Source organism: Bufo gargarizans, chromosome 2, assembly GCF_014858855.1.
Source record: "Bufo gargarizans isolate SCDJY-AF-19 chromosome 2, ASM1485885v1, whole genome shotgun sequence".
Classification (NCBI taxonomy): Eukaryota; Metazoa; Chordata; class Amphibia; order Anura; family Bufonidae; genus Bufo; species Bufo gargarizans.
This window is the reverse complement of record NC_058081.1, coordinates 286,759,031-286,772,295: the sequence shown is the minus strand read 5'-3', so window position 1 is coordinate 286,772,295 and position 13,265 is coordinate 286,759,031.

Here is a 13,265-nt window from a genome sequence, read left to right as displayed (position 1 = left end):
TGTGCCTTGTGCACACAGCATCAGGGATGTTACCATGGCAACCAGGGCTTCTGTAGCGTCCTGGCTGCCATGGTAACTGATCGGAGCCCCAGGCTTACACAGCTGGGGCTCCGATCAGAAGCTGCCACTGCACCACCAATGAGGGGGAGGGGAGAGGTCCCTGTGGCCACTGCCACCAATGATTTTAATACTGGGGGGGTTGAGAGGGGCTGGCGCACTGTGCCACCAATGATTTTAATGGGATGGGGGGTTGAGGGGGGGGGGGGGCACACTGCACCACCAATGATAAATTACCCCTTTATACAGGAGGCTGGTACTGGCAGATCAGCAGTTAACCCCTCAGGTGCGGCACTTAAGGGGTTAACTGCCTCTGATCGCAGCTCCCGGTCAGCGGCAGGGTGCCGGCAATGTGATTCTGCTGCCGGCACCCGCCTCCTGTATTTGTGTTAAAGACTGACTTTCACTATCAGGCCACACAGAGCGGCGCCCAGCGATGTCTCAGCACTCACCATTAGTCCTGGGCGCCGCTCCGTTCGCCTGCAGTGCTCCATTACTGTCTCCTCTCCTGCTCCACATGCTGCTGATTACTATCGGAGCGATGGGAGGAGACATCAGCTTCACTAGTGAGCGTTCCTTCTTCCTGGCTGTAGCGCTGTCCAATCGCAGCGCAGGGAGAAGGAACGCCCACTAGTGAAGCTGATGTCTCCTCCCATCGCTCCGATAGTAATCAGCAGCATGTGGAGCAGGAGAGGAGACAGTAATGGGGCACTGCGGGCGAACGGAGCGGCGCCCAGGACTAATGGTGAGTGCTGAGACATCGCTGGGCGCCGCTCTGTGTGGGAAATGGGAATAGTCCTATCATTGGTGGCTCAGTGCGCCCGCCCCTCCTCCGCCCCTCTCTCCTCATTGGTGGCGCAGTGCGCCCGCCCCTCCCCCCCCCCCCCCCTCTCTTCTCATTGGTGGCAGCAGCACAGGGGGAGGGAGGACAGCTTCCTTCTCCCTGTGCTGCTGAGAGAACATGAGCGCGCCGATAGCAGCGCGCTCATGTTCAGAGATACTAGACTGCCGGGCCGCAAAGATATTCATTGCGGGCCACATGTTTGACACCCATGATGTACATCTTTGGAGGCATTTTTTTTTATTATTGCATTTTACTCACTTTATGCTGAAAATCTTTTTTTTTTTATTGGCATTTATGAAAAATATTGAGCCACAAAGGGTTAACTGTTTTTCTGTGTGACTGGTACTTTGACCTTCACCTGTCATTTAATAAACCTTATCGCTAAACTACTAAACCCTCAAACACTTATTTGAGCCACATTCTTATCAGTAAGATAAAAACTGAGCTATAATGAGTGTTTAGGAGGTCAGAGAGCAGAGATGAGGAGCCAGTCAGCTCTTGGTCTGACGGAAAAGACAGAAAATACAAAGGATGCTACTAGAGCAGGGATCAGCAACCTCCGGCACTCCAGCTGTTGTGAAACTACATCTCCCAGCATGCACACTTGCTTGGCTGTTCTCTGAACTCCCACAGAAGTGAAAGGAGCATGCTGGGAATTGTAGTTTCACAACAGCTGGAGTGCCGAAGGTTGCTGATCTCTGTACTAGAGCATCTCAGCTCTGTACAAAAAAAATAGATGCCATATTTTTAATAAAGACCAATTAAAAAAAAATATTTTAGCTGAAAATAAGTACAATGCAATAATAAAAGAAATTGCCCCCATAGGTGTATATAGACTAGGTTTGTAAGTACATCTAAACAACAATACTATCCAGTGGATAGGTGATGACCTTTCCTTACTGGAATACCCCTCTAATACCACTGACTGGTGAAGTGATTAACATCTAATTACCATGGCATTTCAGAAGGGGTGGGATATATTAGGCAGAAAGAGAACAGTCAGCTCTTTAAGGAAATGAGTTAACAGAATAAAAATTAGCAAGCATAAAGATCTTTGATGTGGGAGAATTGTGATGGTTAAATTACATGTTCAGGGCATCTCCAAAATGGTGTAGGTCCTTTGGGATGTTCCATATATGCAGTGGTTAGAACTTGCCAAAAATGGATCACAGGACTATTGGCAAGTCTCTCTGATTCACATGAAGAACGAAGGCTAGCATGTCTGCCTCAATCCCACATTAGAGCTCACTGTAGCACAAATTGATGACAATAATAATTACACTTACCGATAAACCCATGAAAGCAACATAGAGAGGGATCTGCCCCCACAGCTGGGCAGGAAGCCTTAGAACAATTAAAAGGGAACACCAACTTCCTCCTTCAGTGGATTCCAAAGCAGATCAGGAGAAGCCCTACATAAGTACCCTTAAAATATTTTTCCTTTTTTCATTTATTTTATCACCAACATGTGAAGGCGAAGAGACAGAAAACCCATAACCAACTACAAGCAAGAGGGAGGGTTTAAGAGGGGTGCTGTCATGGGTTACGGAAAATCAAATTACCTGTAAGCGTAATGCTCTCCCTTTTTCCCCCCCTCCATTAACCCGTGGCAGCAACACAAAGACTGATCGTGAAATTAAGGCCCTAGAAGCCGTGTGCTCCAGACATTTAGGCCTGAAGAAAAGGAAACCTCACTAAAGGAGGTGTTCCCTTTTAATTGCTGTAAGGCTATCTGTCCAGATGTGTTGGCGGATCCCTCACTCTAGTGCTGTCATGGTTTAAGGCAGGGGTGCACAACCTTTTTCTGGTTAGGGGCCACATTGTCAGCCTGAACCAATTCCAAGGGCCGAAAATAAAACTTAAAGGGGTATTACCAACTAAAATACTATATTTATGCTATAATGAACATACAGTACATATCCATTAATGTCTGGTTACACTTCTAGTATGCCTATCTTATGGGAGAATACATGAAAGATACATGTGAGCGGCCAAAAGACAGACATACATGTCTGTTACCAGATGGTTGGAGGCCGCAGGTTGTGCACCCCTTGTTCAAGGGATAGAAAAATGTCAGAACGCACAGTCCACGGTGCTGGGCATATAGAACACGAATGCCTGTGCTGACCCTCACCCACTGCCGTGGTCCTGTCATTCATGTGGATTTTACACTGAAGATTATTGAGGAATTGTTGGAAGAACATAACCGTTCAAGTTGATATGACCTCCAAATTCTTTAGATCTGAGTCTGATCATTAGAGCATATATGGGTTGTGCTGGGCAACAGGTCTGATCCATGGAGGCCCCAGCTTCCGATCTGTCTGCATAATATAGCTATGGGTCTGTACTCCTAGTAACCAAAACGGTCAAAAAATGTTTTTGCGTTTTAACTAATAGCGGCTTATAAACAATAAAGCAGACTCAGAGGGGGATTGGTATTGATGGCCTATCCTAAGAATAGATCATCAATATCTGGTGGGGGTCCAAATCCCGTCACCCCAGCTTTTTAGCTGTTTGAAGAGGCTGTTGCACTCCAGTGAGACCGCTCAGCCCCATAAAAGTGAATGTGCCTGAGCTGCAATACCATGCACAACTGCTATACAATGTATGGCACAGAGTTTGGTGAGGACGCTGGACCCTCTTTAACCCCTGAATGACCTCTGCTGTATATGTATGGCGGAAATCTGGTCCCTAAACATGGCGCCCTCTCGCACGTGCAGAGGGCGCCATAGCCACCGGGTTTCTGTCATTTTAAATAGTTGAGACCCGAGGCACATGTATGTGATCAGCCATAAGGCTGATCGCATACATTTTCCCCTTCAGATGCCGTGGTCAAATGTGACCATGGCATCTGATCAGTCCGGGAGTGAAGTCGCGTGATTCCGTTCCGGTAACAGAGTTCCCCGGCTGAGATTGGGGAACCTGTTACATCTCTGAAATAGACCGAAGCATCAATCAGGCTTCGGTGCCTATTTCAGGAATATACCAATACAGGCCACTAGGTGGCAGCATTGTATTGGTATAGTGCAAATGATGTGTTCAATAACTGCCATATAGCCATCAATGAACACAACGGGCAATTTAATGGTTGCCAGTTATTGTCATCCAAGGTGACTTAAAAAAAAAAAAGTTTTTACAAATATAAAACAAAAACAACTAAAAGTTCAAATCGCCCCCTTTTCTTAAAACAAAAGTACTCAACCAATAAAAATAAATAAACCTCATGGGCATCGCCGTGTGCGAAAATGCCCATACAATTAAAACATAACAATATTAATGGCATACGGCAAATGGTGTAACAGGAAAAAAAAAATGAAAACAGCCAATTTGCCATTTGTCACTTCAACTACCCAATAATTTTTTTAAATAAAAAGTGATCAAAAAGTCGCGCACACTTTAATATGGTATCACTGAAAAGAACAATCGTCCCGCAAAAAAATGAGCCCCTCACACAGCCCCGTACACATAACTACAAAAAAGTTATAGGGGTCAGAATATGTTTTTTTTTTCCCCCTCAAAGGTTTTAATTTTTTTCTGTATTAAAAACGCAAGAAAAATTATAAAAGTTTGGTATTGTTGTACCCCTACTGACCTGGAGAATGAAGATAAGTTAATTTTACTGCATAGTGTACAGTGTAAAAAAATAAAAACCTTTATCAGAATTGCATGTCTTCCCAATTCTACCCCATTTGGAAAAAAATTTCCGCTTCCTACTACATGGTATGCAACTGTAAATGGTGCCATTAGAAAGTACAATTTGTCCCGCAAAAAATAAGCCCTCATAAGGCTATGTGAATGGAAAAATACTAAAGTTAGGACTATGGGAAGGCGGAGAGTGAAAAACGAAAACGCAAAAATGGAAAAATCTCCGGATCCTGAAGGGGTTAAACAGCTGATTGGCGGGAGTCAGACCCCCACCGATCACATATTGATGACCTATTACGACAATAGGCCATCAATATCAAAATCTTGGAATACCTCTTTAAGACCAGCACCTAAGATGAGACAACACTCTCTAACCAATCCTTACCACTGGGACAGTAGTACTTCTATCAGGCTAAGTTCATATATCGCCATGAAATCATGTTTTTTGCGACTAAATCATGGTAATAAAAAAAACATGTCATTGTGATGAAATTTTGCAAAAATTGTGCCAGAAACCATGACATGAACTCGCCATCATAGTGTTGGGACATTTCACTGGGGGATGTGAAACAATGCTAAAACTGTCCACACCCATAGGAAAAAGAGAAGCTAAAATGGCATATTTTGCCCGACCATCATTTGAAAATTTAACGCAGACAGAAGTTTTCCAGTTTGCAACTATCTGCCAAAAATATATTCCATATGGTTGGAAAATTCTGACCATGGTCAGCTGGAAGGACAAGTGTATGACGTGAGTGGTCTAATTCAGCTGATCACATACCACTTTGAATAAGCCTCAGGGAGCCATTTTTTTTTTTTTACTGATTGTCGAGTTTAATCTGTTTTGTTGCTTACAGGATCGACTGAACATTTCCATGGCTGACCGATTGGTTGCTTTGTGACTGATCAAAAACTAATGTGTATGGGCTGCTTTATGGGGTTGTGCAAGAATGGCGGAGAAGGGTATTGGCAGCCCCCCACTTTCCTAGACCAGTAAAGGGAAGCTTACTTTCCTGCTCCTAGTGCTGGTTCCTTCTCCTCCAGGCCTGCGAAGCTCCACTGGGCTACGAAGCAAACGCCCAGTTTGACATCACCAAAGCCAAGCAGTGGCCGGGGTGGAGACTGGATCCCCTTGCATCATGTGACAATTTGCCATGATGTAAACTTAATTTCAAAAATATGCCTGCATCCACTTGAAAAAAAGGCTGTAAAGTCATGGCCACTGGGGGGGTCTCACTTTCACCTAAGTTGTAGTCCACTGCCAGTTGTCAGGCAAGATCCTTCCCTAATAACAGAGACTTAGAAGACGGCTGAGATGAAGTGGGAGCGTGTCAGAGCTAGCCGAGATCATAAACCTGATAAAATCGCTGCTTCTACACAGCTTCTGAATTCACAGGAGCCTCCTGCTTCTATGTAAGTGTGATTTAGCCCTCCTTATCAGCTTTCTGAATTCTCTAGAACAAACCAAACTTAGGCCTCTTTCACACTTGCGTTGTCCGGATCCGGCGTGTACTCCACTTGCCGGAATTACGTGCCGGATCCGGAAAAACGCAAGTGTACTGAAAGCATTTGATGACGGATCCGTCTTCATAATGCTTTCAGTGTTACTATGGCAGCCAGAACGCTATTAAAGTCCTGGTTGCCATAGTGGGAGCGGGAAGCGGTATACTTACAGTCTGCGCGGCTCCCGGGGCGCTCCAGAATGACGTCAGAGCGCCCCATGCGCATGGATGACGTGCCATGTGATCCATGCGCTTGGGGCGCCCTGACGTCACTCTGGAGCGCCCCGGGAGCCGCACGGACGGTAAGTATGCTGCTCCCCCGCTCCCCACTACACTTTACCATGGCTGCCAGGACTTTAGCGTCCCGGCAGCCATGGTAACCACTCTAAAAAAGCTAAACGTCAGATCCGGCAATGCGCCGAAACGACGTTTAGCTTAAGGCCGGATCCGGATCAATGCCTTTCAATGGGCATTCATTCTGCGGCCAAAAAACATTCCGTTCCGGAACTGAAGACCTCCTGATGCATCCTGAAGGTCACTGCATATAGTACTGGCAGAATGCAGATACCCATTGCTTCTGAGAGAAATGCATCTAGCTGTGCAGCTGAAACAAGAAATAACATGGCTGAAAGAGACTTTGGGGAAGCTCAAACATGCCTGTTCTTTCACAGTTGATTGTACAAAGAAGCACAGCCATTATGCTAACTTTTGTTTGAAAACAGGTAAAGTAATATTTTTATATATTCAGTAATTTTATTAATTCCCCTTTAACCTTTTCAAGACCAGGTGATTTGAATTTGTATATTTTTTAAAAAACAATTTGGGGCACATTGGCTCCGGATGCGTTCTGGGTGGGTTCAGTCAAACTTGCACCATTTTGCAAGCAGTTCAGTCAGTTTTGTCTGCAATTGCGTTCAGTTGCTTCAGTTTTTCATGAGTGTGATAAAAAAACTGAATGTTTACAAATCTCTTAGCAACCATCCGTGGAAAACGCATTGCATTCGCACTTCACTGAAGCCCCGTTCACTTTTACGGGGCCAGGGTTATGTGAAAAACGCAGAATATAGAACATGCAGCGTTTTTCACGCAACGCGTGAAAAAAAAAACGCTCATCTACACAGACACATTGAAATGAATGAGTCAGGATTCAGTGTGGGTGCTATGCGTTCACGTCAAGCATTGCACCCGCACAGAAAACTCGCTTGTGTGAAACGGGCCTTACACTTTTAATAGTTCCCCTAGGGAACTATAACAAGCAATTATTAGTTTGATTATTTAAGACTCCTATGGAGCCCTGCCACAAACTCTCCATAGGAACTAGTGTGCAGCAGCCCTGTACCACTCTTGAGAACAAGGGCTGTCACACACTGCACCGGGTTCCCCTGATTCTCACCAGGGGGAGCCGAAGCACGATCGGGGGCACACACTCCTGAGTCATTGTGGCATCTAAAGGATTAAATGTACGCGATCGACATTCTCGAAATTGGTGCCCATATTATTTCACAGGATGAAACACAGGGAAAAAAATGGACTCCAAATTGTCTTCACTAGCAGGTCTAGCTGTATACCACATACACAGGCACATATGTCATTGGAGGAAAGTTATTACATGGGTGGTCTTAAACCCACCGATCACAAGAATCGGGTCCCCTATTCCTTGGAGTGGAAAAAGCACATACGTGTCTAATGCTCTATTAAGAGATGTAAGAGATCAGGGCTGCCAGGGGGCAGACCCCCCTCCCTCCCCAGTTTGAATATCATTGGTGGCCAGTGCGGCCCCCCCCCTCCCTCTATTGTATTAATTACATTGGTGGCACAGTGTGCGGCCTCCCCCGGCCCCCACCTCCCTCCCTCTATTGTATTAATAACATTGGTGGCCAGTGTGCGGCCCCCCTCCCTCCCTCTATTGTATTAATAACATTGGTGGCCAGTGTGCGGCCTCCCCTCTCCCCCCCCCCGATCATTGGTGGCAGCGGAGAGTTCCGATCGGAGTCCCAGTTTAATCGCTGGGGCTCCGATCGGTAACCATAGCAACTAGGACGCTACTGCAGTCCTGGTTGCCATGGTTACTTAGCAATAGTAGAAGCATCATACTTACCTGCTGGCTGCTGCGATGTCTGTGTCCGGCCGGGAGCTCCTCCTGCTGGTAAGTCACAGGTCTGTGAGGCGCATTGCTTAATGATCTGTCACTTACCAGTAGGAGGAGCTTCCGGCCGGTCACAGACAACGAAGCAGGCAGCAAGTAAGTATGATGCTTCTACTATTGCTAAGTAACCATGGCAACCAGGACTGCAGTAGCGTCCTGGTTGCCATAGTTACCGATCGGAGCCCCAGCGATTAAACTGGGACTCCGATCGGAACTCCGCTGCCACCAATGATCGGGGGGAGAGGGGAGGCCGCACACTGGCCACCAATGTTATTAATACAATAGAGGGAGGGGGGGGGGGCGCACACTGTGCCACCAATGTTATTAATACAATATAGGGAGGGAGGGGGGCCGCACACTGGCCACCAATGTTATTAATACAATAGAGGGAGGGAGGGCCGCACTGGCCACCAATTAAATTAAAACTGGGGAGGGAGGGAGGGGTCTGCCCCCTGCTGCCTGGCAGCCCCTGATCTCTTACAGGGGGCTGTGATATGCACAATTAACCCCTCAGGTGCAGCACCTGAGGGGTTAATTGTGCTGATCACGGCCCCCTGTAAGAGATCGGGTGCTGCCAGGCAGCAGGGGGCAGTCATGTACACAGTTCGTAGTATATTCTAACTAGAAGCGTCCCCATCACTATGGGAACGCCTCTGTGTTAGAATATACTGTCAGATCTGAGTTTTCACGAAGTGAAAACTCAGCTCTGAAAAAGCTTTTATGCAGACCGATCTTCGGCTCCGTCTGTATGAAAGTAACCTACGGACACGGATGCCAATCTTTTGTGCATCCGTGTTCTTTCACGGACCCATTGACTTGAGTGGGTCCGTGAACCGTTGTCCGTAAAAAAAAAAAGGACAGTTCAGATTTTTTTGACGGACAGGATACACGGATCACGGAGTCGGATGACAACGGTGCATTTTCCGAGTTGTCAATGGGTCCGCAGAAAATCACAGAAAACGGAACAACGGCCACGGCTGCACACAGCGGTTGTGTGCATGAGGCCTTATCCTAATACATTCTGAATGGAGAGCAATCCGTTCAGGATGCATCAGGATGTCTTCAGTTCAGTCACTGTACGGTTTTTGGATGGAGAAAATACCGCAGCATGCTGCAGAATTTTCTCCGTTCAAAATTCCGGATCCGGCATTATTTTCCATTGAAATGCATTAATGCGGCCCCAAGTGTACGAGGAAAATGTGAAAAAGATAAATACTGGATCCGTTTTTCCAGATAACAACCGGAGATACTGTTCCGGTATTGCAATGCGTTTGTGAGACGGATCTACAAATGGTATCCGTTTGCATACAGAATGCAACGGAACTGCCTCCCAGAATCCAACAAAGCAAGTGTGAAAGTACCCTAAATTGACATGCTACAGATCTTCCTCAGGATCTTCCTCATACAGACCTGTATGTTAGGCCTCTTTCACACGGGCGTCACGTTTGGCTCAGGATGCGTCCCGATGCATTGAGGCAAACCCGCGCGAGTAGGTACGCAATTTCCGTCAGTTTTGACTGCGATTGCGTTCCGTTGTTCACTTTTTATCGTGCAAGTGGATTAAGGGGTGTTAAATTTTTATTTTATTTTTAACCCCTCCAGCCCTAATTTACTTAGCATTCTGTATTAAGAATGCTATTATTTTCCCTTATAACCATGTTATAAGGGAAAAGAATATTGATCGGGTCCCCATCCCGATAGTCTCCTAGCAACCATGCATGAAAATCGCACCGCATCCGCACTTGCTTGCGGATGCTTGAAATTTTCACTCAGCCCCATTTACTTCTGAGGGGCCTGCGTTGCGTGAAAAAAATGCACAAAATAGAGCATGCTGCAATTTTCACGCAACGCACAAGTGATGCGTGAAAATCACCGCTCATGTGCACAGCCCCATAGAAATTAATGGGTCCGTATTCAGTGCAGGTGCAATGCGTTCACCTCATGCATTGCACCCGCGCGGAAATCTGGCCCGTGTGAAAGAGGCCTTAAGAAAAACGTGCCATTTACCAATCACCATGAATATGGTGTTCACTATATTGTACAGCTTATTATGATTACAGGGATACCAAATATTATTTTGTGACGTATCATAGGACATACAGTCCTGATCAAAAGTTTAAGACCACTTGAAAAATGGCAAAAAATCCTATTTAGCATGGCTGGATCTTAACAAGGTTCCAAGTAGAGCTTCAACATGCAACAAGAAGAAATGAGAGTGAGACAAAACATTTTTTAGAATTCAATTTAATGAAAACAACAAATAAACTAAAACAGGTTGTTTTTCCGCTGATCAAAAGTCTAGGACCACATGCCTTTAAAAGGCCAAATGTGTGCAAAGATGTGAATTCATTGTCATTTTCTGTCAGGTAGTCACACATTGTGATGGCAAAGGCAAAAAAACCTCTCCCTTTTTGAACGTGGTCGGGTTGTTGAACTGCATAAGCAGGGTCTCTCACAGCGCGCCATCGCTGCTGAGGTGGGACGCAGTAAGACAGTCATTTGGAATTTCTTAAATGATCCTGAGGGTTATGGAACAAAAAAGTCAAGTGGAAGAGACCCAAAAAATTTCATCAGCCCTGAGCCAGAGGATCCAATTGGCTGTCCGTCAAGACACTGGACGAACCTCGACCTAAATTAAGGCCCTTACTACTGCTAAATGAAGGGCTTCAAAAACAAAAAACGTCTTCAAAGACCTCGTCTCCTTAACCCCTTAGGGACCCATGACGTATCGGTACGGCATGTTTCCCGAATCCTTAAGGACCCATGACGTACCGGTACGTCATGGCTTTAATTTGCGATTCCGGCGCCGCGGGGGTTAATCGGAACGGGATGCCGGCTGAAATCATTCAGCCGGCATCCCGTAACAACGCAGGGGGGGTCATTTGACCCCCCCGTATAGACGATCGCAGAAAACCGCAGGTCCATTCAGACCTGCGGTTTTCTGCGTTTCCGGTCCATTCGGGTGTGCTGTGACCCGATGAACCGGAAAAAGACTGCGATCGGTGGCGTAATTTTACACCACCAATCGCAGTCCGAGGATTTGAGGAGGCGGTGCTGGCCCTGGTGCTGAACACTGCTGTCCAGGGTGCTGATTGGTGCAGGGGAGAGAGGCGCGAGATTCAAACTTCCTGCGCTCCTCTCTCCCCTCCTCTTCCTGTCCAGCACCCTGACCGTGCAGCATCGTCCAGCACCAGCTCCTGTGTCCCCCTAATCGGCATCCATCACCCTCCTGCACCCATCACCACTCAGGTAGGTTAGGGTCAGTGAGGGAGAGGCACCATTAGGAAGGGAAAGAAGGGAAAAGTTAGTTAGGAAAAAAAAAAAAAAGAACTTTTACACAAAACTTTTTTGATCCATCTATCAGACCCCAGAGCCCCCCCTGCCACTTGCCCCCCCCCCCACCAGCCCCCCCCCCCCACCTATCCCCCCACCAGCCCTCCCCAGCCCCCCCCCTCACCACTAGCCCCCTTACCACCACTTTTTTTTTATTTTTCTGCGTTCGCTGACTGGTCGGCACTTTAGCGTCCGTCCACTGTTAGCGTATCGCCCGCCCCACCGCTGATCAGCAACTTTGAACTTTTTTTTTTTTTTTTCCTAACACTTGCCCCTTTATTTTCCTTTTTTTAGTACGCGAACACCCGTTGCCCCCACACACACGCACATATAATAAAGGTTTCCACACACGCACACCTACACACACACACACCCATGGCCCGCCGGGTGTTCTCGGCCGAGGAGGCGTATACGCCCAGATTGCCTCCGACTCCGAGAGCCCCAGTGAGGATGAGGATGACCCCACGTTCCTTTTGTCATCTGCATCCTCCTCATCATCATCGGATGACGATGAGCCACCAAGGCGGCGGAGACGCCGCCAGGCGGAGCCAGGGGCCACACATGCTAGGGATCCTGTGGCCCACCCTAGTACGAGCCGCCCTGGGGTTCGTACTGGTTTCCCGGCCCACCAAATAAGTTCACCGGAGCCCCCTGCCGATGAACTTAGCTGGTGTCCCCCAGTGGACTTTGAGCCTGAGATTCCGGATTTCGCTGGCAATCCTGGAATCCAGATTCCCACAGTGGGGTTTACTGAAATAGACTTTTTTAGTTTTTTTTCAGTAACCCACTGGTGAATTTGATGGTGGAGCAGACGAATCTGTACGCCCAACAGTTCGTCGCTCAAAACCCAGGCTCATTTTTGGCTAGACCCGGTGGCTGGACGCCGGTCAGTGCAGCCGAAATGAGGACATTTTGGGGCCTCGTGCTGCATATGGGTCTAGTCCAAAAACCCAGTGTCAGGCAATACTGGAGTGGGAACGTCCTATACCAGACCCCACTGTACAGTATGGTCATGACACGTCCCCGGTTTGAGGCCATCCGGAAATGTCTGCATTATTCCGATAATGCAGCATGTCCACCCCGAGGTGATCCTGCCTATGACCGGCTGTATAAGATACGGCCGGTCATCGATCACTTTGGGGCCACATTTCAGCAGGCCTACGTACCTGGAAGGGAGGTCGCGGTTGATGAGTCTCTCGTTGCGTTCAAGGGGAGACTCAGTTTCCGCCAATACATTCCCACAAAGCGGGCGAGGTATGGCGTGAAGCTATACAAAATTTGTGAGTACCTCAGGGTACACTTACAAATTTCGTGTGTACGAGGGGCGAGATTCCCGTATTCAACCCCCAGAATGTCCCCCCACTCTGGGTGTTAGCGGGAAACTCGTGTGGGACCTTATGCACCCACTGCTGGATAAGGGTTACCACTTGTACGTGGATAACTTTTATACCAGCATTCCCTTGTTCAGGTCCCTTGCCGCCAGATCCACGTTCGCTTGTGGGACCGTGCAGAAAAATCAGCGCGGCCTCCCTGCCCACCCCCTCCAGGTACCTATCCCCAGGGGTGAGACCCGTGCACTTACCAGTGGAAACCTGTTGCTGGTCAGGTATAAGGACAAGAGGGATGTCCTTATGCTGTCCACAATCCACGGTAACAGCACCACCCCAGTCTCTGTGCGAGGTACCACGGCAACGGTCCTCAAGCCCGATTGTATCGTCGACTACAATCGGTATATGGG